The following is a 19613-nucleotide window of genomic DNA, read 5'->3' as shown; positions in this document are numbered from 1 at the left end:
GACAAACTCAGTTGGATGTTTATAAGGGGGGAAAAGAAAAAAAATAAAATAAAGTGAACTCTGGTCTCAGTTGGTATCAATATAAACTTTTTCCTGTACTTAAGAGGATGCTAAGATGCTGTGTTTTATCGTAAGTATACTCTAAAAAGCAAATCTCCTGATCATCCTCACTTGCTGAGCTTTGATTCACATTGCACCTCCAGAGCGTTAAAACTGGATTCCTCTGGGGTGAAACTCAACTGGAAGATGCCTTCTGGCAGGACACTCAATGCTCTCCAGCTTCTCTATTCCCAATAGGGAATTCAGTCTACCCACCAGTCTGCATTCAGGCTAAAGCAAAACATGCACGGTGCAAACTCAGATCCTCAGCACCAACCAGTTTGCTCTAGAGATTAGTTCCTATTGTGCTGCACTACTTTGTAGCGCAGACAGAGCTATATCACATAAGCACCCGCAAGAGAAACCCTAAGACCCATCAGTTGTAATGATGCCTCAAAACAAACAGTAAATCTTGCTTTCTGAAGCAAGTGAACAGTATAGTGAACACCTATTATTTTTTGGAGGAAAACTAACAAAAACTACACTCTTTAAAAACAGAAAAAAACATCGGACATGTAAGCAAATGCATTTCTTAGATGAAACTTCTCAAAAGCTTATTTTGTTTTCACCCTGGAAGCTTTGTATTCTAACTTTTGGGATCAAAATGGATAACTACGGAGTAAACAGAACAGAGAATGACATATCTTCTAGGAAATGTTTATAATATAAATTTACCTAGAAGTGTGATGTTGCTGACAAATGCTGGCAAAAAAAAATAAAATAATAATCAGTCATGAATTAGAAGATTAGTAACAGAACTTCTAGTGTGTTACCTCATTCATCCATGAAAGAGGAATACTCAGTGGTGAAAGCATAATTAATACCCTATTTCCTTTAGGGTCAATAAAACACAAGAATAATAAGAAATACTTGTAACATTGCCTTTCTACAGCTGAAAAAAAAAAAAAAAAAAGATGAAATGGATTACTTTAAGATAGGAAAAATTATAACAAAGGATGCAAACATATTTAACTCAGAATCATTCCATTTAAATGTTACTATTTTGAATAAACATTCCTTTTCTATTAAAAATGAAGAAATATTCATAATATTAGGTTAAATTATATTACTGTGATATCATATGCAACCAAAAAATATGTATGCCTCTGAAATTCCAGAAACAAACACTTTGAGCATTTCATAAATATTAGTTATAAATATTGGATATCTCTTCAAATTTATCTTGAAAAATATGGAATTAAATTTTTGCATACAACACAAATACATTAAAACACATTCTGCAGTTACTTTAGTGTCTGAATATTGAACAGAATTAGTAGGATTGGTTAGGAGTGATTCATCCCTTGTTTTGGAAGCATACATGAAAGATGAAGGTATACAATCCAGAAGTTCTGAACAAGGAGTGTTGAACATCTGTGCTCTTTCCTCTCTAAGAAAAAAAAAAAAAAAAAAAAAGTTCATATCCCACCCAGGGAGAAGAAATGAACCTGATAAAGAATGTAAGTGATCTTGTTTGACCTGTGACGCAAGACTAGTGCTGACCTCTACCGCCTAACCACAATACATGGTTTTTGTTATAAGATTGAGCAAGTGTGCATTGCTGAAAAGGAATGTAGGGAATATGAATGATGCTGAAAGTCAGGAGAATGAACTATTGATTGTGGAAGTGAAAGTGTGTTTGTTCAGGCAGGTAAGAACGGCAGAATGGATGATGAAGTAGAAGAAACATCAGGAAAAAATAAATAAAATAAATGTGCACATAACAAAACCATTTCTATTCTAGAAAGAAATCAGAGAACATGCCACTTCCTTGTTCCTTCCTCAGACTAATACTTCTCTTAATAAATTTTTAAAACTGATATTATAGCATTTAAAACAAAAACACAAATATTGTCCCATATAATTAAGAAAGTACCAAATTTCTTTTAATTTGGTGATGTCAGCATCATCAGCATTCCATATTATTTATAAAACTCTTCAAATGATAAATTAAGTACTTCTTACCCAGCACATGCAGAGCATGATTAATCACTCTCATTCAGAAACCATCCATCCCATTCTTTTTTTTTTTCCTCTTTAAAATAAGCAAACACTCTTTATTTGCCAATAGCTGGATGCATATTTTTTTTTCTAATATCAGCATAGAATAAAAACCCAATGTTCCTGAAAAAAAAATCACATGAAAGATTTTAATTGTCAGCTTTCTCACATGGTAACGTTGAAGTAAAATAACATTCCACTGGCTGCTTACTGACAATGCAACTTTCTACCTGCAGGAAGCAGAACACTTCATATCCAGTCCTTATAACATATTGTCTGTGTAGGTGTTTTGATAAATATGATTAATGCACCAAATGAAAAGCTGAAGTCAAATTTAATCCATGCAATCTCAAAGCACAAATCAATGCACTTTTTTCACATCCAAGAAGGATGATTTATTAAAGGAACTGTGGAAGGAAAGGAATTTATTAAACGAACTCACGCCAGCTGAAAATTTGGCCTGCAATTTTACATGTGACTAATAGAAAAATTAGAGAATATGCCAATAAATATAATTATATTGCTTTTTTTTTTTTTTCAATAGAAACATTTTTCTTTAACCCTGAAATATAAGCACAGAGGACCAAGAACAAAAGAATAACACTGCCAGGTCTGATGTACAAATCCTGGTAATATGTGAAGCAATCAGACAAAGAGAGTCTAACCTGTCAGCAGTCAATATGCAGTACATTTTTAGTAACAGTAAGAATATGTTTGGTGGAGTTGGATGACACAAAAGACAGGAAATATAACATGAATCTTTACATCTTTGGGTCACAAGTTCAAATGCAACCCCAGGCTGGATCCACAGTGCAGTGCATAAAGTGCCTGCTTACAGATTTGAACCCAGATGCCATTTACTATACACAGGTCCTTAAGAAGTATGGATGTAGAGGTGAAAAAAAAGATATTCAAAAGAAGGTCCAAGGGAACTAGGACACCCAGCAGGGAACTGCAGCCACAGTTCCATAGAAAAATACCTTTTTTCTTCACAGAGTAAGCATTTCAATTCAAAGTGCAATTGCATACTTGTGTTCCTAACTGATGATCTCTAGTCTGGAGTCTATCTCCAGAGCCAGGTGTTCAAGGTGCCTGAAGTGAGGCGCCCAACAACTGGGTGCCTTGAAGTATTGAGCAAGATTAGCTTGTTCTAAAATGTAGTCAGAGAAGCATGTGGTGATGTCTGTAAAACCTTTTACAAAGTCTGCCTCCAAAAAATTTGATAAACTCAACAGATAAATGGTTTAGGAAAATTACTTCAATTTTGTCCCCAGCTTAGGGGAGTTCACACCCATATTCATTATTTTTAATGTTCCAACTGCCATACTAAAATCTATCCTGAGAAAAAGAAAATGTTTTCTCATTCCTCCTGTTGAATTTATATCTCTATACACGAATAGAATAAGAGAGTCAAGAAATGAGAGGAAACCTTTACCTGAAGAGGTGAACGTGACTCTATAGAGCACAAACTTGAGAAATCTCAATTCTAGTCCTAGCTCTTGTTGCTGTTTATGCAACTTCAGATTAAATTGACATTCACTAGGTAAAATACAGATAAAGTCTGCTGATTCAGGTACTTCTCTGGAAGTGTTATTTGTCTCTGCAGGCAGAAAAAAGAAAAAAGAAAAAAAAAGAAGGAATTGCACTTGGTTCTTTTTTTGCTTCCTGAACAACTTCTGTCATTCTTAACCTATTATAACCTATTATACCCAAGGGGAGAGAAGGAGAAGTACCAAGTGTGTGAGCTATAACAAAAAGGATGCTGCTGCATCTTGAAGGGATCTTGAACCCATCAGTGTCATGAGCACATTCTGTAAAAGTATACTGGAATTGGGGTCCCCATGGTATAGACAGGGAAAGTTGGTCTTGGTCTCCAACAGAGTTACACATGCTCAGACTGCAGCAGGCCTCAGCAAGCAAAGCAGTTGAAATCTGGGTACTCTCAGCATAAAGGAAGTTTTCAATGACAATTTTGTACTTAGCTGATTTGCATAGTCCCACTAGAGGTTGTAAAACCTTTAGCCATCAGCCTAGTCTAGCCTTCAGTTGCCAATGTCTGAAGTTGCTGCCAACTGACAGAACATCAACGATTCATGAGGTGAACATAACTGTATTTGCAAAAAAAATCCCTACCAGTTCACATCTCTTCTTCTAAAAGAGGTTCTAAGCTTTCATCTGGATGGAAATAAGGCACACTGGCCATCTTAGTGTATAATGTTTTTTAAGCCACATTTATTTCAGTATCTTCATTCAGTAGGTAGCCCAAGCATAAATATGCATGTGCTAAACAGAAAGTCTATAAATACCTGTGTGGTATTTGAGGAACAAACTTACTTGTTTTGGCCTTTAAGTGAATACTTAATAACTACTACGTTTATTCTGTATTATAATATCAAAGTATAAAAATTAATACCGCTTGTAACACATCAGAAATTCTAATAAATAGACTGGCTCTAGAACAAAATTTTCGGGTTAAGGTCACTTTTAGTTCTGATATTTTGCAAGTGCAAATAATTGAAGGATTAAAATTTCATCAGCAATTACATGTAAGCATCATTAAATTTATATGAATGTCTGATTTGTGAGCACACTGAAATTCTCAGAGGCCCAAGTGATTTTAGTTGTTCCTTCACACTACATATTCCACTTTCTATTTCAACTATCCGCAAATCACTAAACAAATACAATACAGGAATAAATTTTCAGAAGTTAGCATCCTTCAAATTTTCCCTTATTTGAAGTTGGTCTTTAAAAGTAGACTAGAAAGTACACTGACATTGCATCACCACAGAAGGTTCAAACAAACTTAAAAAGCATTGAATTTTTCTAATAAATATTGAAAGAAAAACAAAGTAAGTTATGTTGATATTATGTTTCCTATGAGTTTCATCTTATAGGAATCACAGCCTGTGAATATCATCCATTTCTCTTTCTGAACCTCTCTTAGAAGTATCCAAACTTCATATTAACCCTATCCTGTTATTTCTCCAGCAAAATCTTGCCAGTGGATTTCTTCCTTCAGTGAGTCTGGAAACATTTCTTACAGTTACTCCTTCATATCTCAATGTGTTTTCTTTGTAAGATATTTCCCATAGCCATTGTATCAATTTAGTTGAATAGTAAAATATATTAAAAAAAAAAAAAAAAAGGCTTCAAAAATACCATGGTATGCTACCTTTCCCACTAAATATGTACTTTCTATCTTACAGCAGACCCCCCTGCTCTTGAAATTAATTACAGTGTTCTTTGCTGCAAAAGAAGGTAGCAACACAACAGCAACACAAGGGACTTTAAGAGTTTTTTTCTGATTTTATCAAGTTCATCATCATTCAAATGTCAAAACAGCAATGTCTCTTTTTACACCATATTTTATATAATGTTAACTTCTTCTGCCCTAGGGACTTGCACAGACACCTCAGCCTGATCTCCAACAAATGCAATCAAAACTCTTGACATATCCTGAGGTTGAATCCATTAAAGTGTAAAGACTTTGACATTTTGGAGCATTTTCTTTATGTTACATTGACAAATGGAGGGGTTTTGTGTTTCATTGGTTAAGAGGGAGTCAGGTTTTAGTTATTTGAACCTGGGGTAGCTTCATTCATGGATCAAAAAAGACCTCTTGGGGCTTCCAAAGTCTTAATTATTTTAGAGCTACAAGGCATGATTTGGTAGAGATTTGGGTAATGGGAAACATATTCTTCTGGGATCACTTCACTTTGGGGAGCTTTCCAGCTGTGAAACAGGCTCTCAAACTTAAAAGCTCTCCAAAGCTCTACCTGGCCCCAGGCCCAAATTTCCCTGTAACAAAAGTTGACTCGTAGAAGAACTAATGTAATGTATGCAACCAAAAAACTGCAACATTAAAGAATTGCTAAGATTTATGATAACACTAAAAGTTGTTAAAGTGTTTTTAAAAGGTCAGCTTTTCACATTTAGAATCAGAAGACTGTCCATTTTTATATAATTGCCACATACCTAATTCCACATGCAAAAGTGACAGTTATTCTATTATACAAGGTATAGAAGGAGGTTTGCACATGACAGTATTAACTTATTAAAATAAAGTGAAAGTTCCAGTTGTTATCATTCAGAATGATAAATATCATGGCTCTTTCTACTTTAGAACTGTTTTGCTGAACTCAGCTAGTACTCTGGAAAACGACTTGAATGCAAACGGCTCATTTATTAGTTAATGTAAACAAATAAATAATAACTTCATTGAAATCTCTGGGTATCTGGCATTACTTCACATCATTTAAACAACACATTACTTTTGAGACAAACTTTTTACCAAAAAAATATGGAAGACAGACCACTATTGAGCACACTAATAGTAATTTTACACTGCAAGTACATGTAATGTTAAGAGATCTGCCCCATAAAACTTGGGATATGAACAAAGTGGAATTTTCATTCAGAATTGTTTAAATTGAAAACGTTTCTATTACTATCAGTATGAATTTTATAGGCTCAAATCTGTTTAGAAATGCACAGAAAACTTTAGGGGCCAGAACAGATGTTCAGTCTAAAGTTCAGTTTGTGCTTCAATGTAATACACACACACACACACACACACACACAAAAAGACTTAAAAGCAACTGGTGGAATTATGATAAAATTATATATATATATATATATAAGCCATTAGGCTTGAGGAAATAGCATGTGTACTGAAATCAAACAAACAAATGATAAAATTCTGATGTTATGACCATCAGAAAAGCATGCCACAGGAGAAATCCTTCTTCTAACCCTTCTTCTGTTGAAGTCTACGGAAAGACTGTTTCATGACTCCACTTGATGTCCGTAGCCTACAACTCTCTTGTATTTAAGAACTTCACATCAACAGTCTTTCAGTGTCTCTATGGTCTCTCCTCTAGTCCTCACCTAGAAAAGTCCTTCAAATCCCCTGTTCGACTCTGTAATGATGATTTTTGAAAAGATCCCTAGGACAATGACGATGGTTTAAATTCAGCACTATGAGTGACTTTGAAGAATATGAATAAGCAAGTATTCTCCTTTGATTCTGTCCTGGGCCTTCTTTTTCCTTAGTTACAATGTCTCCTCCTTATGTTAAAAAATCTTCACTTCTCTGGGAAAGCACACCAATCAGGTAACTGAACAGTAACAAAATCTAGCCACCTCACATTGTTTATATATACAGTGATGTTGGGGATCTGGAATACCATTCAGAAGAGAAAAATGCAGAGGACAAGCTTACCCCAGGTCTGTCCAAGTGAAACCTGCCTGTCATGAGAAAGAACAAATAAGAATTTGTTTTCCTTATCCTGCTTTAGACTGTGGTTCACTAAGATGAACATTTAGGTAGGAAAGAGATTTATTGGCTTAGGAACAAATTGGGTTGTAAGCTGTCTCTTTGTGAAAGAATAGAGCAACAGCACAAATGAAAAATGCTCCTGGAATTGGTAGTGCTATGAAGTGTGGCATGCAGCCATGGGAATGCCTTTTTTCTATGTTCCCCTGCTCTGCAGGATCAGGGACATGGGGAAGGGAGGTTTCAGATGGTCAGGTATGTAATTCACTGGGCAACCTATATCTAAATGAGTTTATTAGTTTAGGTTCCTTTCTGAGCAAAAGTGGCTAGCCTGCTCTTGACAAAAGCTTATTAGAAAAAAATATTTTTTTCTCGGGACTGAGCCAGTAATCCAGGTTGCAGGCATCCTGTTCAGTGTCTCTATTTATGGTACAGTACATCTACAACCAAAATAAGCTGTCACAGAGAACTTAGAGCAGATTGTAAAAGCAAATATTGGTAATAAATCTAAAATCTCAAAACAGTACTATGTGGTTGTCTAGTACGGTTTTAAGAGGAATATTTAAATTATTTATTTAGTTTTAAACAAACATGTATAGACATTGAGAATAAGGGAATTCAGAATTTATTTTCAGAAAGGAGAAAAGTCTAGAATTGACTTGAGAGTCTTTGATAAGAAAAATATGGGACAGACCTTTGAAAGAAACAAAAGAACATGGCATCTCATATTCTTTGTGAGGCTGGAGGGGTGCTCCACATAGAAGCACTGACATGTATGTGTGTTAACTGAGTAAAATAGAACATAATGAACAAGCAATATATGTAAATTGATATAAAAATATTTGTAACATTGAAGTGAATTTATTCGACAACTGCCAGATTTCTTTTTTTTTGTTCTGCTCATTGCTTAAGATTAAGAACATTAAGAAGGAACGATTTCGTAAAGTCAAATGGTTTATCTAGCCCTGTATCCAATTTATAACAGTGGCCAAAAAATAGTGCCTACATAAGAATATTAGCACAGGACAAACATACAGTGATATCTTTCTGGAACATCCTCCCAGCCTCCAGTGATTTCCAATTCAGAAAGCAAGGGGAAGATTTATTTGGAAGATGATTATTGCATGACATCTATTGCTAGAGGCAATAGTTGATGTACTGAGACAGCTGCCTCATATACAGTCTAAATTCTAAAAATTATCTTCATTCAGTAAAAATTAGTACGTTAATGGAAATATTATTTCAGTGGCTGCAACTGCACTGCTCTGAGCATTCAGACACGGGAATGAAAGGTCTGTGCTGCATACACCACCCAACAGACATCCTTTATATCTTGACTTATGATCTCCTGGAACATTCACAGTCTACAGGGCAAGTATGTCTGACCAGGAGCTTCAGAGATGCGCACAGACAACACAAGATGCAGTCCCTGGGAACATTCACACCAGCTACCGAGAGTGGTGCTGAAGCTGCTCTTCACATAAGATGGACTTGCCTGTCACATGGACAAAGGTCCTGTTGAACTTGAGCCTCAACAAAACTTGCATGCCAAGTTCTATGAGTGAGACTGCACACGTTCAGGTTTTCTGCAGCCTGACACCAAGGAACCAGAGGACTGAGCAGTCACACAGCATGTCCCTATTCCTACAGTTACAACGACAGGTGCTGCTGGTCCCTAGTCCCACTAACATGGGGAGTTATCCTAAGCCCTAGGGGTACTTCTGTTCTATCTAGGCTTGCTTTAAAAGAAAGTAATTATCATCAGCAGCACCATTATCATGTTATTGGTCATAAAGTTGAACAATTTCAATAGAATTATCTTTAGATTTTGTTTCCCAGTATCTTGCGCAGACGTTTTAAAAACTCCCAAGGAATTAATCCAGAAAGACAATTCCACAAACCATAAATCAGACCCGTAAGTGCTGCTGAGAAGTCACTGTGTGTGTTGACCTGTCAGAGCTTGTGCAAGGTATGAGCATTGTCCAGCAGTACCATGGGCAATACACCTGGCCCTCTAGCAACTGGTGAAGGATCTCCAAAACCAGTAAACCAATCCCAAAGAAAGAGCAAATGGACAGCTTTTTTTTTTTTTTTTTTTTGGTGTGAACAGTTAAAAACATGTTTCTACTACTATGCATATGTAGTTTCTGTGGCTACTGAGGGAGCACCTAGCAACTGCATAACCCAAACTATCACAAGCTGTGGAGGCCTAGACAAATTGTATCAATGTGTCCATGAATTTATTCCTTAAAAAGATACTAGAATTTAATACATGAATTGTAAGAAGGGGAGAAGACACCACTGAAAACAATGAAAGAAATAAACAAAAAGAGCTAAATCAACAATAAAAACACTCTTGAGATTAAAAAAGAAAATAAGTGAGAGAGGAAGAGAGTTTGATGCCCCATGCATCAATAATCAGTATTTTGCCAAAGTTGCCCTGCTTTGATGCAACATTATAAAGGTACGTGTTTCAATGAATGAAAATCAGGCTTATTTCAGCATTGCTTATACAAGCTGGCAACAAGGTTCTGCTAAATTGCAACAAGCCCTACCTAAACTGAAGTAAATATGCCCAAACCAAGTTTTAGAGCAATATGAATTCAGCTGCTGCAAATTCTGTGTGCAGAAAAGCCTGAATGCAATATGCAGAACTATGACCAAAACTTGATTACTATTTCTCTTTGCCCATGCACATCAGCTTCAAACCAGGCCAAGATTCATGTTCGCAATTTTATTCATGTTCACAAATATTATTAGAGAACAGTAGTCCCTCATCTTTAAAGGCTCTTGGTTCAAAACTTTCTCCTGGATTCTGTTTCAGGAGCTATAGGAAAGAGACTCAAGTGTCAGGTTGCATCTTCTGAAGGACTTCCTCACATCACAGGTAGCCACAGCAGGAGTCTTAGAGACAATTGCTCCCTGACACTCTGATGTCACTTTTTTTTTTTTCCTACTTGAAAGAAGAGCAATAAAATCATTTAACCTGATCCACAGCACCTGTTGGACCACAGTTCTAGGTATGAAGTTTCCATAATTCAGGTATTTGAAATCAGCTTTTTACCAAGAACATATGGACAGCAAATTATACTATTCTGACAATAAATAAAAAAAAAAAAGTGTGTGTGTCTGTGTTATTCATCATTCTGTACAGCTCTATCTCAAACAAAGATAGAATTGTACAGCAAACCTGGACAGATCCATACACCCACAAGGGACCCTATCCTCCTTCAGTGGGTAAGAAAATTTTCATTTAAATCATGTTTGTAGATGTGCTTATACTGAATACTCACATATCTTGGGCATTTGAATGCGACCAATGTACATAGCCATCTGTACATTTTTTGTAGTCAAAACTGTAAATCATATTCCACAATGAAATAAATCATCACTCATTAGTTACATGTCCAATAAAATCTCTCTCTCTTCTCTCTCTGGGTAGTTCTTTCAGAAGCAGCTGCAGCAGAGAGCAGCTATGTACCTGTACAACTTGGCTTATGTTTGGTGGATCAGGTTTAGTTTTCATTTAAATAATATTTCTTTACTCCAAATTTTATTTAAACAAACATTAAAAGCTTTCAAAAAGATTCAGTTGTAGTAATTGATCAAATCCATGGTTATTTGGGCTCCTTTTTAATGGGATGGTTACAACCACATTAGCAACAATTTTCTTTCTTTTCCCCTCCTCCCTCCTTCCTCACTTATAATTGGAGAGCACTGTCCTAGACATTGCTATGTGAGTGACCTCTGCCCCAGTGGTCATAGCGGAACAGTCAGGTCCTTGCCCATTTTTCATTTCAGCTATTGTGATGTACTTTCTAAGGTCATGCTCCATGTACAATTTCCTTTTCCCTTTTCTCGTATCTGCTCCTGCATGATTTCTCTCTTCTCACATAGAACCAAGAACTCAAATCATAGAATCTCTTTTGATGATTTTATGAGACAACTGCAAGTCTGCTAATACAAATTATGAAATATTGGTTTAGGGGCTATTTTGGAATGTTGGCATGATGATTATAAAAAAGCATAAATCATGCACTTAGATATAACTATTCTGTGGCATTATGAATACAAATGCTTATAGGGATGTTATAACAAATTTACAAAAACTGTTGTTGTTTTAGACTTATTTTCTTACAGGAAGTTATTCCTATACCTTTTGATAAGCAAGCTGAGTCTTGCAGTCCAAAAAATGTTCAGCTAACAGTGACTTGAGGGACACTTGTAGGATCTGATTCTTCAGGAGTTACTCATGTACATAATGTTAATAACGTATGTAAACTTCTGCAGCAGCAAAACCTCGGTTTGTACATTATGCACATCACCTCATATATTGTGTTGTACCAGCACCGTTTCCAGCATTTTCACATCTTTTTTTTTTTTTTTCAGCCCATTAACATACATTTTTGTTGGTCTCTAATACAGACACCTTAAAAAAAAAGACAGACATTCACTTGCAATGTGAATGTATACATGTGAGGGCTCCTTGGGCTGCAATTTGCTTGGTTCAATATGGAAAATCTGGCCGGGTTAAAAAAATCATTTGGCCTTCAGCCTGAGAAGGTTTGGCAAAACTCATGGTTTATAGAATTTCTGCTGCCTGCTGCTTGTGTTCCAGGCAGTCCAATGCTTCATAATCTTAAAGACTTCTGCTTTAGTAATTATTTTTACAGACTTCTTGATAATGCCAATTAGTTGATTCTCATATGATTTAGTCCTTACTGCTTATAAAATGACATTTAAAATTCAGTTCAGTATCAGATGGTGAGCTGCTCTGAATATTTTAGTTAGTTTACTCTATACGTTTAACCTATGGTTAAAGTAAAATAAATAAATAAATAAATATAAATAAATACCTGCACAGATTTGGAGCACATGGAAGTCTGCTGCCTTTGCTCAAGGAAACTAGAAAAATACTCAATGTGATACCAAATCTTCATAAAAGCCTGCATTTCTATATCAAGTCAGCTTTGCTTACAGGACCCTGACAAGACCAAGCTGTTATTATTGAAAACTATATCCAACATCTCTGCTGCTAAATAATTTATTTTATTCAGTATGAGGTTTACTATGAGCAACTGGCAAAATCCATACTCTGAGTCTTGTTTATAACGTAAGATTTAAACTATAGTGACATTTTGCGGGGAAAAGAAGATTGAGCATGATCTAGCTTGTCCGTTAAACTTTTTTACTATTCCATGATTTATTGATAGACAAAGTGTTAAGGCAATAAGAAAGAATGATTCTCTTTATTTGTTTTTAGTGCTGGGGGCAACACAATTAAAATATGAAAATATAACTTGATGATTGGAATAAGAAGAAGGACTAATAAAGAAATAAAAAGTTTGTTTTCAAAAAACTTAGAAATTTAATAGTAAGATATCACGGAAAAATTGTCTAAGGGGGAAAGCAATTGAATGTTTTTTTGTGCCTTAAAAGAAACAATATTAAGAATGTTAGTTTAAAAACAAAAACAAACAAAACAAAAAAAAAAGCAGCTCATTATGGAAAAAGAATATTAAGGTTCTCTAAGTGACAAACTTTTCCTGATTCCAAACACATAATGGAATACAAAGGAAATATCGGAAACATACTATGACAAAAGGTCAAATAAACTATACATGTAGGTATATAAAACCTCAGAAATACTTACATAAAGTGTAACAAGCAGAATTGTTTGAAAAGCAAATTCAATCAAAGAATAACACAGGAAAGGACAAGAGAAAGAAAGAATTATTAAGCTTATATTTTTTTTAATTGTAAGAACAATTAAATATTGAAATACATTGCATGGGGAGTCACCACCACTGAAGGTCTTTGGATTGGATTAGAAATACATCAGGATGTCTCTCAGGAAGAGTTATTGACCTTGTCATGGGGATGGCAGAAGGACTGGGGTCTTTTTCAGTGGTTCATCCAGCCCCACAGTCCAGTGTCCATTCCATCATTTCTGCATGGCACTCTGTACCCTTCAAACCTCAACCCTTCATCTCACTTACCCTGTTTCTAAGAACCCGTAGCTGTCTGTCATGGTCTTTTCAGCATTACATGGAGGGTAGATCTGGTCCATCTCACTATATTGTATTGCTGTTGGTGAGGCAGGGAAAGAACTGGGCACGGGACATGAGGAGAACCTAATGAAACAACAGTCAAGGCCTAAATAGAATTGCAATTGGCAAGGAAACGAGGGAGCTGAGTTTCTGTGGTGAGTGTGTAGAAGGATAAACAGGGCATGAATGCACAGGAAATACATTAATTAACAAAAAATCACTGCTCACACAAAAGTGCAGTGCATTATCTTCACTAAACAGTGTTTTCCTTTTTAAATATCTGTTCAAAGATTTTATTAAAAGTTGGACTGCTGCTGAAAGAACTATGTCACGTTGCTATAGAATATAGTTTTGTTTTTTTTTTTTTAATTATTATTTTTCTGAAGGAATTGTTTGCAGTTTGCAAAAAGCCATCAATAAATAAACTATTTTTCCACAAGAGCAAAGGCCATCTGCTGCCTGAGGAAGCTCAAATCTGTTAGCATTGCCAACAAAGTAATATAGCAGTGACTACAACATGTTAATGTGATATTCCACCCAGATAATAAAACATGCATTACACTGTTTCACATAACTGTATTTTTCCTCATTTTTTAACCCTTTTCAGAAAAGAAAAAAACAATTACATTTGGTGCCAAACAGTGGAATTACAATGGAATTTTTGAACAGGTGTAATATTTAACTGAAGGTTCCTGGTCTATGGTGACTCATAAAAAGGGCAAGTAATAGAAGGGGGGGGTGGGGAGGGGGAAGGTTTTGTTGTTGTTGTTGTGTACTATTTGAAATGCATTTTAAGTATCATTGAACCCCTAGGGGTGCAGTTGGCTAAAAGTGCTGCTCATTTCTTAATTAATGCAGAAAACAGTGTGAGGCTAGAGGGAAATCTCAAGGTTGTTTGTATATTCCTGATCCTTCCTCTCATCTGCTGCACACAGTGATGCCTCTAATGCTTTTTGACCAAGGAAGACAGCCAAGGCTGCAACTGCCAGATTTCCCTATGACAAAGCTACTAAATACTAACTGCCTAAATTCTGTCTCGCTCTGAAGCAGCGGGACCCTGGATGCCAGCAGAGTTTCCTGCCTTGCCCTGTCCCTGGGATTTGCTTATTCTTAGCTCTCCAAGGGATGTGGAAAGTCTCACAAGGTGATCAGTGTCATAAAGATTTTGGACGGCAGTCATGGAATCATTCCTGTCACTATTTCTTAAACCACCTGCAACTTGACAACACTTCTGTAGTTATAACTGCCCTTAAGTAGGTGCAAACCTGCAGAAGTTACTTTTATATGGCTGTCATTCTTGACTTTAGGAAAAGACTTCAATAACCTAATAATCTGAGGACCCTTCTAATAACAATGTCATAACTTCCAATTCCATATGAAAGCTTCTTACAAGTAACTTATATATTTGAAATCTGGCATGCATAAGATACTCATATTCACCTGTGTACCTACCATAAACTTTACTGTGAACAATGTAGTAAACAAAAGTTCACATTTTTGTCTGAAGTATGGACACATCCATCCATATTTGCCACTTGAGCTACATTACTGTACAAATTAGATAATCAGTTTCCTACAGAAATCAGTTTTACTTGTTTGTTTCCTGAATCAGATCGCAATTTCCTGTTTCTTTCTGTTTAATTGTGATCACTGATGGCTGATCTACATTGAATACCAGCACTTTTCACAAAACTTAAATTACTGTATTACCAGCAGATGTCTACTAGGAATTACCCACGCCATTCTTGACTGCAAACATGTAAAATCAGAAAGTCAAAGTTTTGTGGAAGACCAATATTTAGAGTTCAAATGAAAAAAAAGCCTACAGTCCTCTAAATCTACATTAGAACTCCTTCCGTCATAGCTGCGTTTTGGTAAAAATAACAATAACAATCAGATATTATGCACAAGAATTTGAATGAGCATCACACCCCTTAAATTGACAAGTCCTTTCCACTCAAGGAAGCCCTGAACCAGCTATGGACTCTGTACAAAAACCTTCCGTGTATTTTTCTTTCTAGTTCATTCTTGAACTTTTGTAATCTTATAGGCTTCTGTCCTGTGAGACCTCCTAACCACAGTCTTCAATACACAACCCACCACCTGTGTTGAAATTCAGTCTTTTTCAATTTTTTTCCTTTTTTTTTTTTCTGCTTTGTATGTAGAAAATCACTGGATTTTTTTCTATTTTGTTATTTTTAGACTACAGCCATTCTTAGATCTTTAATTCATGTTTTTACAGCATCTTATGAGAAGTTCCAAGGCCAAAGACACATTTTGTCATTAACTACATCCTTTCACTTTTTTATTTTATTTATTTATTTTGTTCACCACATGACACATTAGCTTCAGTTGATGGTAAGCAGCCTAGAACTTCTTCATTTGTCTTTCCATGTAAGCAATGCGTTACAAGCTAAGGTCCATCACGAAACCTGATAATAATAGCATGTATAAACTACATGACCGGATATTTCTCATTGCCAAATGAGCTAACAATTGTGCCTCAGCTGTGGATTTCCTACAACTTGAGAGTTTTGTAAAGCAGCCCTTTTAAATTCAAAAGTTTGAGAATTTGATGGGGAAAAAATCACAAACAGAACCGATTTTTAAATAGTACTAATTACGATGTACCAAATATTACTTTAGGTATTATTATTAATTTAAGATAATGCTTACATTTTGCATGTCTGAAAACTACAGAACATTCCAGAGTAGACAAAATTTGTAATTTTTAACAAAGGAATCAGTTTCTTTTGGAAGATCCTGTAATACTTAATTCTTACATATTTTTCATGTATTTTATTTTCTTAATCATAATATGGCAAAGCAGTTGTGATTACAAACATGTTTACTTTGAACCTGCAGTGCTAACCAATATATCAAGAAACATCAATATCTCTGCAACTGCTAGTAATTTGTGACACCACATCTATTTCTGTATTTTTGATAGGCAAACCAAACTCGGAAGTCTAGAGTCAAGAGAAACGAAGACTGATAATCTTGTTCATCATTATGAAAACGAATACTAGTTCATTTTTTTATGCATTTTCTATGATGCTTACTGTACACTACATTCTTTGGTATATGCATGTATGCCAGTATACATGTTAAATATTTATCTATATTTTATCATATTCATCTTACACATACATACATATACAGAAACAGATATTAATTTCATTTGTAGGTTTATATCTTTGTTCTTTTTTGTTTTACCTATTCATCTCAAATGTGTATTTTTATTCATGATAGATGGGTATTCATTTCAGTAGGGAGTAAATAAAATCATACCTTTGATTTTTAAAACATTTCTTCACTATTTAACAAATGGTTCACCACATTTCAACTGAAGTGGAAAATGTTAGTGGTTTGATAAATGTGTTTTACTATAACATTTAGCATTATGTATTCTCCTGATTTATTTTATAATCCTATTGAATACGTACAATTGAATTGCTAGAATTTATTGCAAAAAATAGCTAAATGTTTCTGTTTGAAATCCCTAAGATAAAATTTTATGAAAATACACATAGCATGTCCCCTGAAAAGTTTATCATATAGCAAACCTGAATAGAATTTTCTCCTAAAATTTGCTTCCTAATTTGTTCTTAGTCTTTGATGCAAGAAAGTCTCAGTTTGGTCACTGCATGAATGTTTAGAGTATACACTAGGTTGCAACATTTGAATAACTTCACAGAATCATTATCAACAACAAGAAAACTTATTGACAAAAAAAAAGCTTTCTATAAAGAACTGTCATTAAAGTATGTACTAAATTAAAAAATAAAATTCAGTTTATAATAATGATATAAGCCAATGGCTATAAAAGACATACTTTTGGAGAGTGGGAATCAGGGGCTTTGACTTGTGGAAGGACCTTCTAGTAGTTAGAGGCATTTCCTTTATATTAGATCTAAGCTTCATTTCATTTTTAATCCAAGTTTGGTTCCCACACCCTTTTATAACTAGCACGTGCTAATGGGACATTATAGGAAAACGCTTATATGTCTCTCGGGGCCAGCTCCAGGAAAAGGCTGTAATGACTTAAATTAGATGCCACTACACCAAATCATAGTCAACAATCTACCACAGAGATGTCTATGCTTTTTTTTTTTCCCCTCACCTTTTTGAAATGAAACTACGTCTGCTATTCTGTCTTTTGTCATCAGCGCATTTGAAAATTCTCATCTTTCTATAAGCTAACTCAGGATTTTCGGGGGGGGGGGGGGGGAATATACAGGTCTTTCTGTGAAAGCGGTATATATGTATTTCACAGTATTGTCAAACCATTATTGTATGTAATGTACAAGTATGTAAAGTACAAGAAGGGGAAAAAAAAAAAAAAAAGCCTGATGGAACACTATCCGATGCATTTCCCAGCAAAATAAGTCTTTACAAAGGTTCTTACTGCTCTCTTCATACCTCATTTCAGTCACTTCTGGCTGTGCAAGTTGAGCGCAGATACAAACATTAGTCACATCAGTGACATAGTGGTTACACGATTCACAAAAGGGTAACATCAGATACCATAACACCTATGCAGTAAGTTCAAAGAAGGTCCCATTTTCAAAAGTAAAATACCAGTATTTTTACTGCCATACTGGCAAAGTAAGATGGGCACATAGCTACACACGTCAGTTTTGCCCTCACCCTTTTATATTCAGAAATACTCCTCCTTCACTACCCTTTGAATTCTGCTGCTAGCATAAAGAGAAGGTATTATCTTTGTTTGCCTTTTTGTGCTCTACACTTTCTCCTTTCAAATCATCTCACAAGTGCTATGATTTTATTGTTCATTTCCTGTTGACTATAAAAATTGTCTCTCTGGAATTTTTTCATACTTTTTTTTTCATTGTTTCCTTGCTAGCCTGTTCCACCTACCCCTGCCCTTTTGTACCTGCCTTGAGACTGTTGCTAGCTTGTAAATTATTTTTGAAAGGGCTACTCTTATCCCCTCCCATCCCATGCCCTGAATAACTACTTTCAACTGACTTCTCTTCTGTCCTTCTCAGCTAGGTTTACTATAGTTCAGCCAATACGTCCATTGCATTCAGTAGATTATTTCTTTTTAAATAGTAACATTGCAGAACTATTACCATGATGTGAGTTCTCAGATAAAAGGTCCAAGCAGAGGTAAATTCTTTACAACTTTTCTTTCACTTTTTTTTTTTCCCAGCATAAACAGCGTACTTTTTTTTGACTACAGAAATATTTTCCTTATTCTCCCACATTAACACAGAAATATGTACTTTCAATATGTAAGACATACTAACCATTGCAGTTTCAAAACTATTGTTGTCAATTTAATATTTTCTTTGGTAAACTAATTTGTTAACTTGAAGTTCTGAAGTTTCCAACTACTAAACAAACCATGGCACAGCAATTTAGAGATAAAATAAGAGGGGGAAAATATCATTTGCTCTCCAAAAAATTTTATTTTCCATTTTGATCATGAAAGCAAGAGGCATAAGACCTTTGTCTCCGTGGCTTTACTGTAACTTTAGTTCAATGGGATTCCAAGGAATACAGGAAGATTTATTAATCCCCCTGGGCCTGTATTTTTTCCCTCTTCAGCCTCTTGTAGGTGGGGTTGTCCATTTTCTAAAATCCTCTTAGTAGCTGAGGCAGTGGAATCTTAGGCTTTAGACTTAATAAAGGAATTCTTTTCCCTTGGGTTTGCAGCACTGGGAAGAGGTGTAAGTTCAAAACCAGAACGAATGGAATCATTTCACATCTTTCTTTATTACTATCCACTTCAGGTGACTAGAGAACACTGACAGTTGAGTCAATAACTTGGCATCAGTACAAAAACAAGCATATTTCAGATACTAAACTATATACTAGTTTACTAATGAGATTTTAATTTAAAATGATAATTTACTTCCATACTGCCACAGTGTATGGATTTGTTTATACACCTAATGAACCATAATTTAGACAGCTGTATACGAGTACATTACTCTGTGGAGCTCCTATGAGTTCTGCATCCCTATTTAAGTTTTACTGTACCAAGTGGTAATTAATTCTGGTCATTTACTTTGACAGCTTTGCGTCAGGCAGCCAGGTGTAATGTATAGTATATACAGAAAAGCTAAAACATTGAGATTTATACCACTGTACATATAAAACATTAAAGTAGAAAATATTAAAAACATATCTGATTTATGGTTGAAAAGGCAACAATA

General features: G+C 35.2%; 1 protein-coding gene across 3 annotated transcripts in view; it reads right to left on the bottom strand.

The window, feature by feature from the left end:
• The window catches only part of AGMO (alkylglycerol monooxygenase), a 194525-nt gene that overhangs the window by 41624 nt on the left and 133288 nt on the right, over window positions 1-19613 (bottom strand). The window contains exon 13 of one of the 3 annotated variants that reach the window (XR_014581001.1): window positions 13378-13512. The exons of the other annotated variants lie outside the window; for them this stretch is intronic. The gene's annotated coding sequence lies outside the window, so the exon portion shown is untranslated. The remainder of the gene's footprint in view (window positions 1-13377; window positions 13513-19613) is intronic. 3 annotated transcript variants of the gene reach the window in all.

The sequence above is a fragment of the Anser anser genome, assembly GCF_964211835.1.
Source record: "Anser anser genome assembly, chromosome: 2".
Taxonomy (NCBI): domain Eukaryota; kingdom Metazoa; phylum Chordata; class Aves; order Anseriformes; family Anatidae; genus Anser; species Anser anser.
This window is presented reverse-complemented; position numbering and strand designations above follow the sequence as displayed.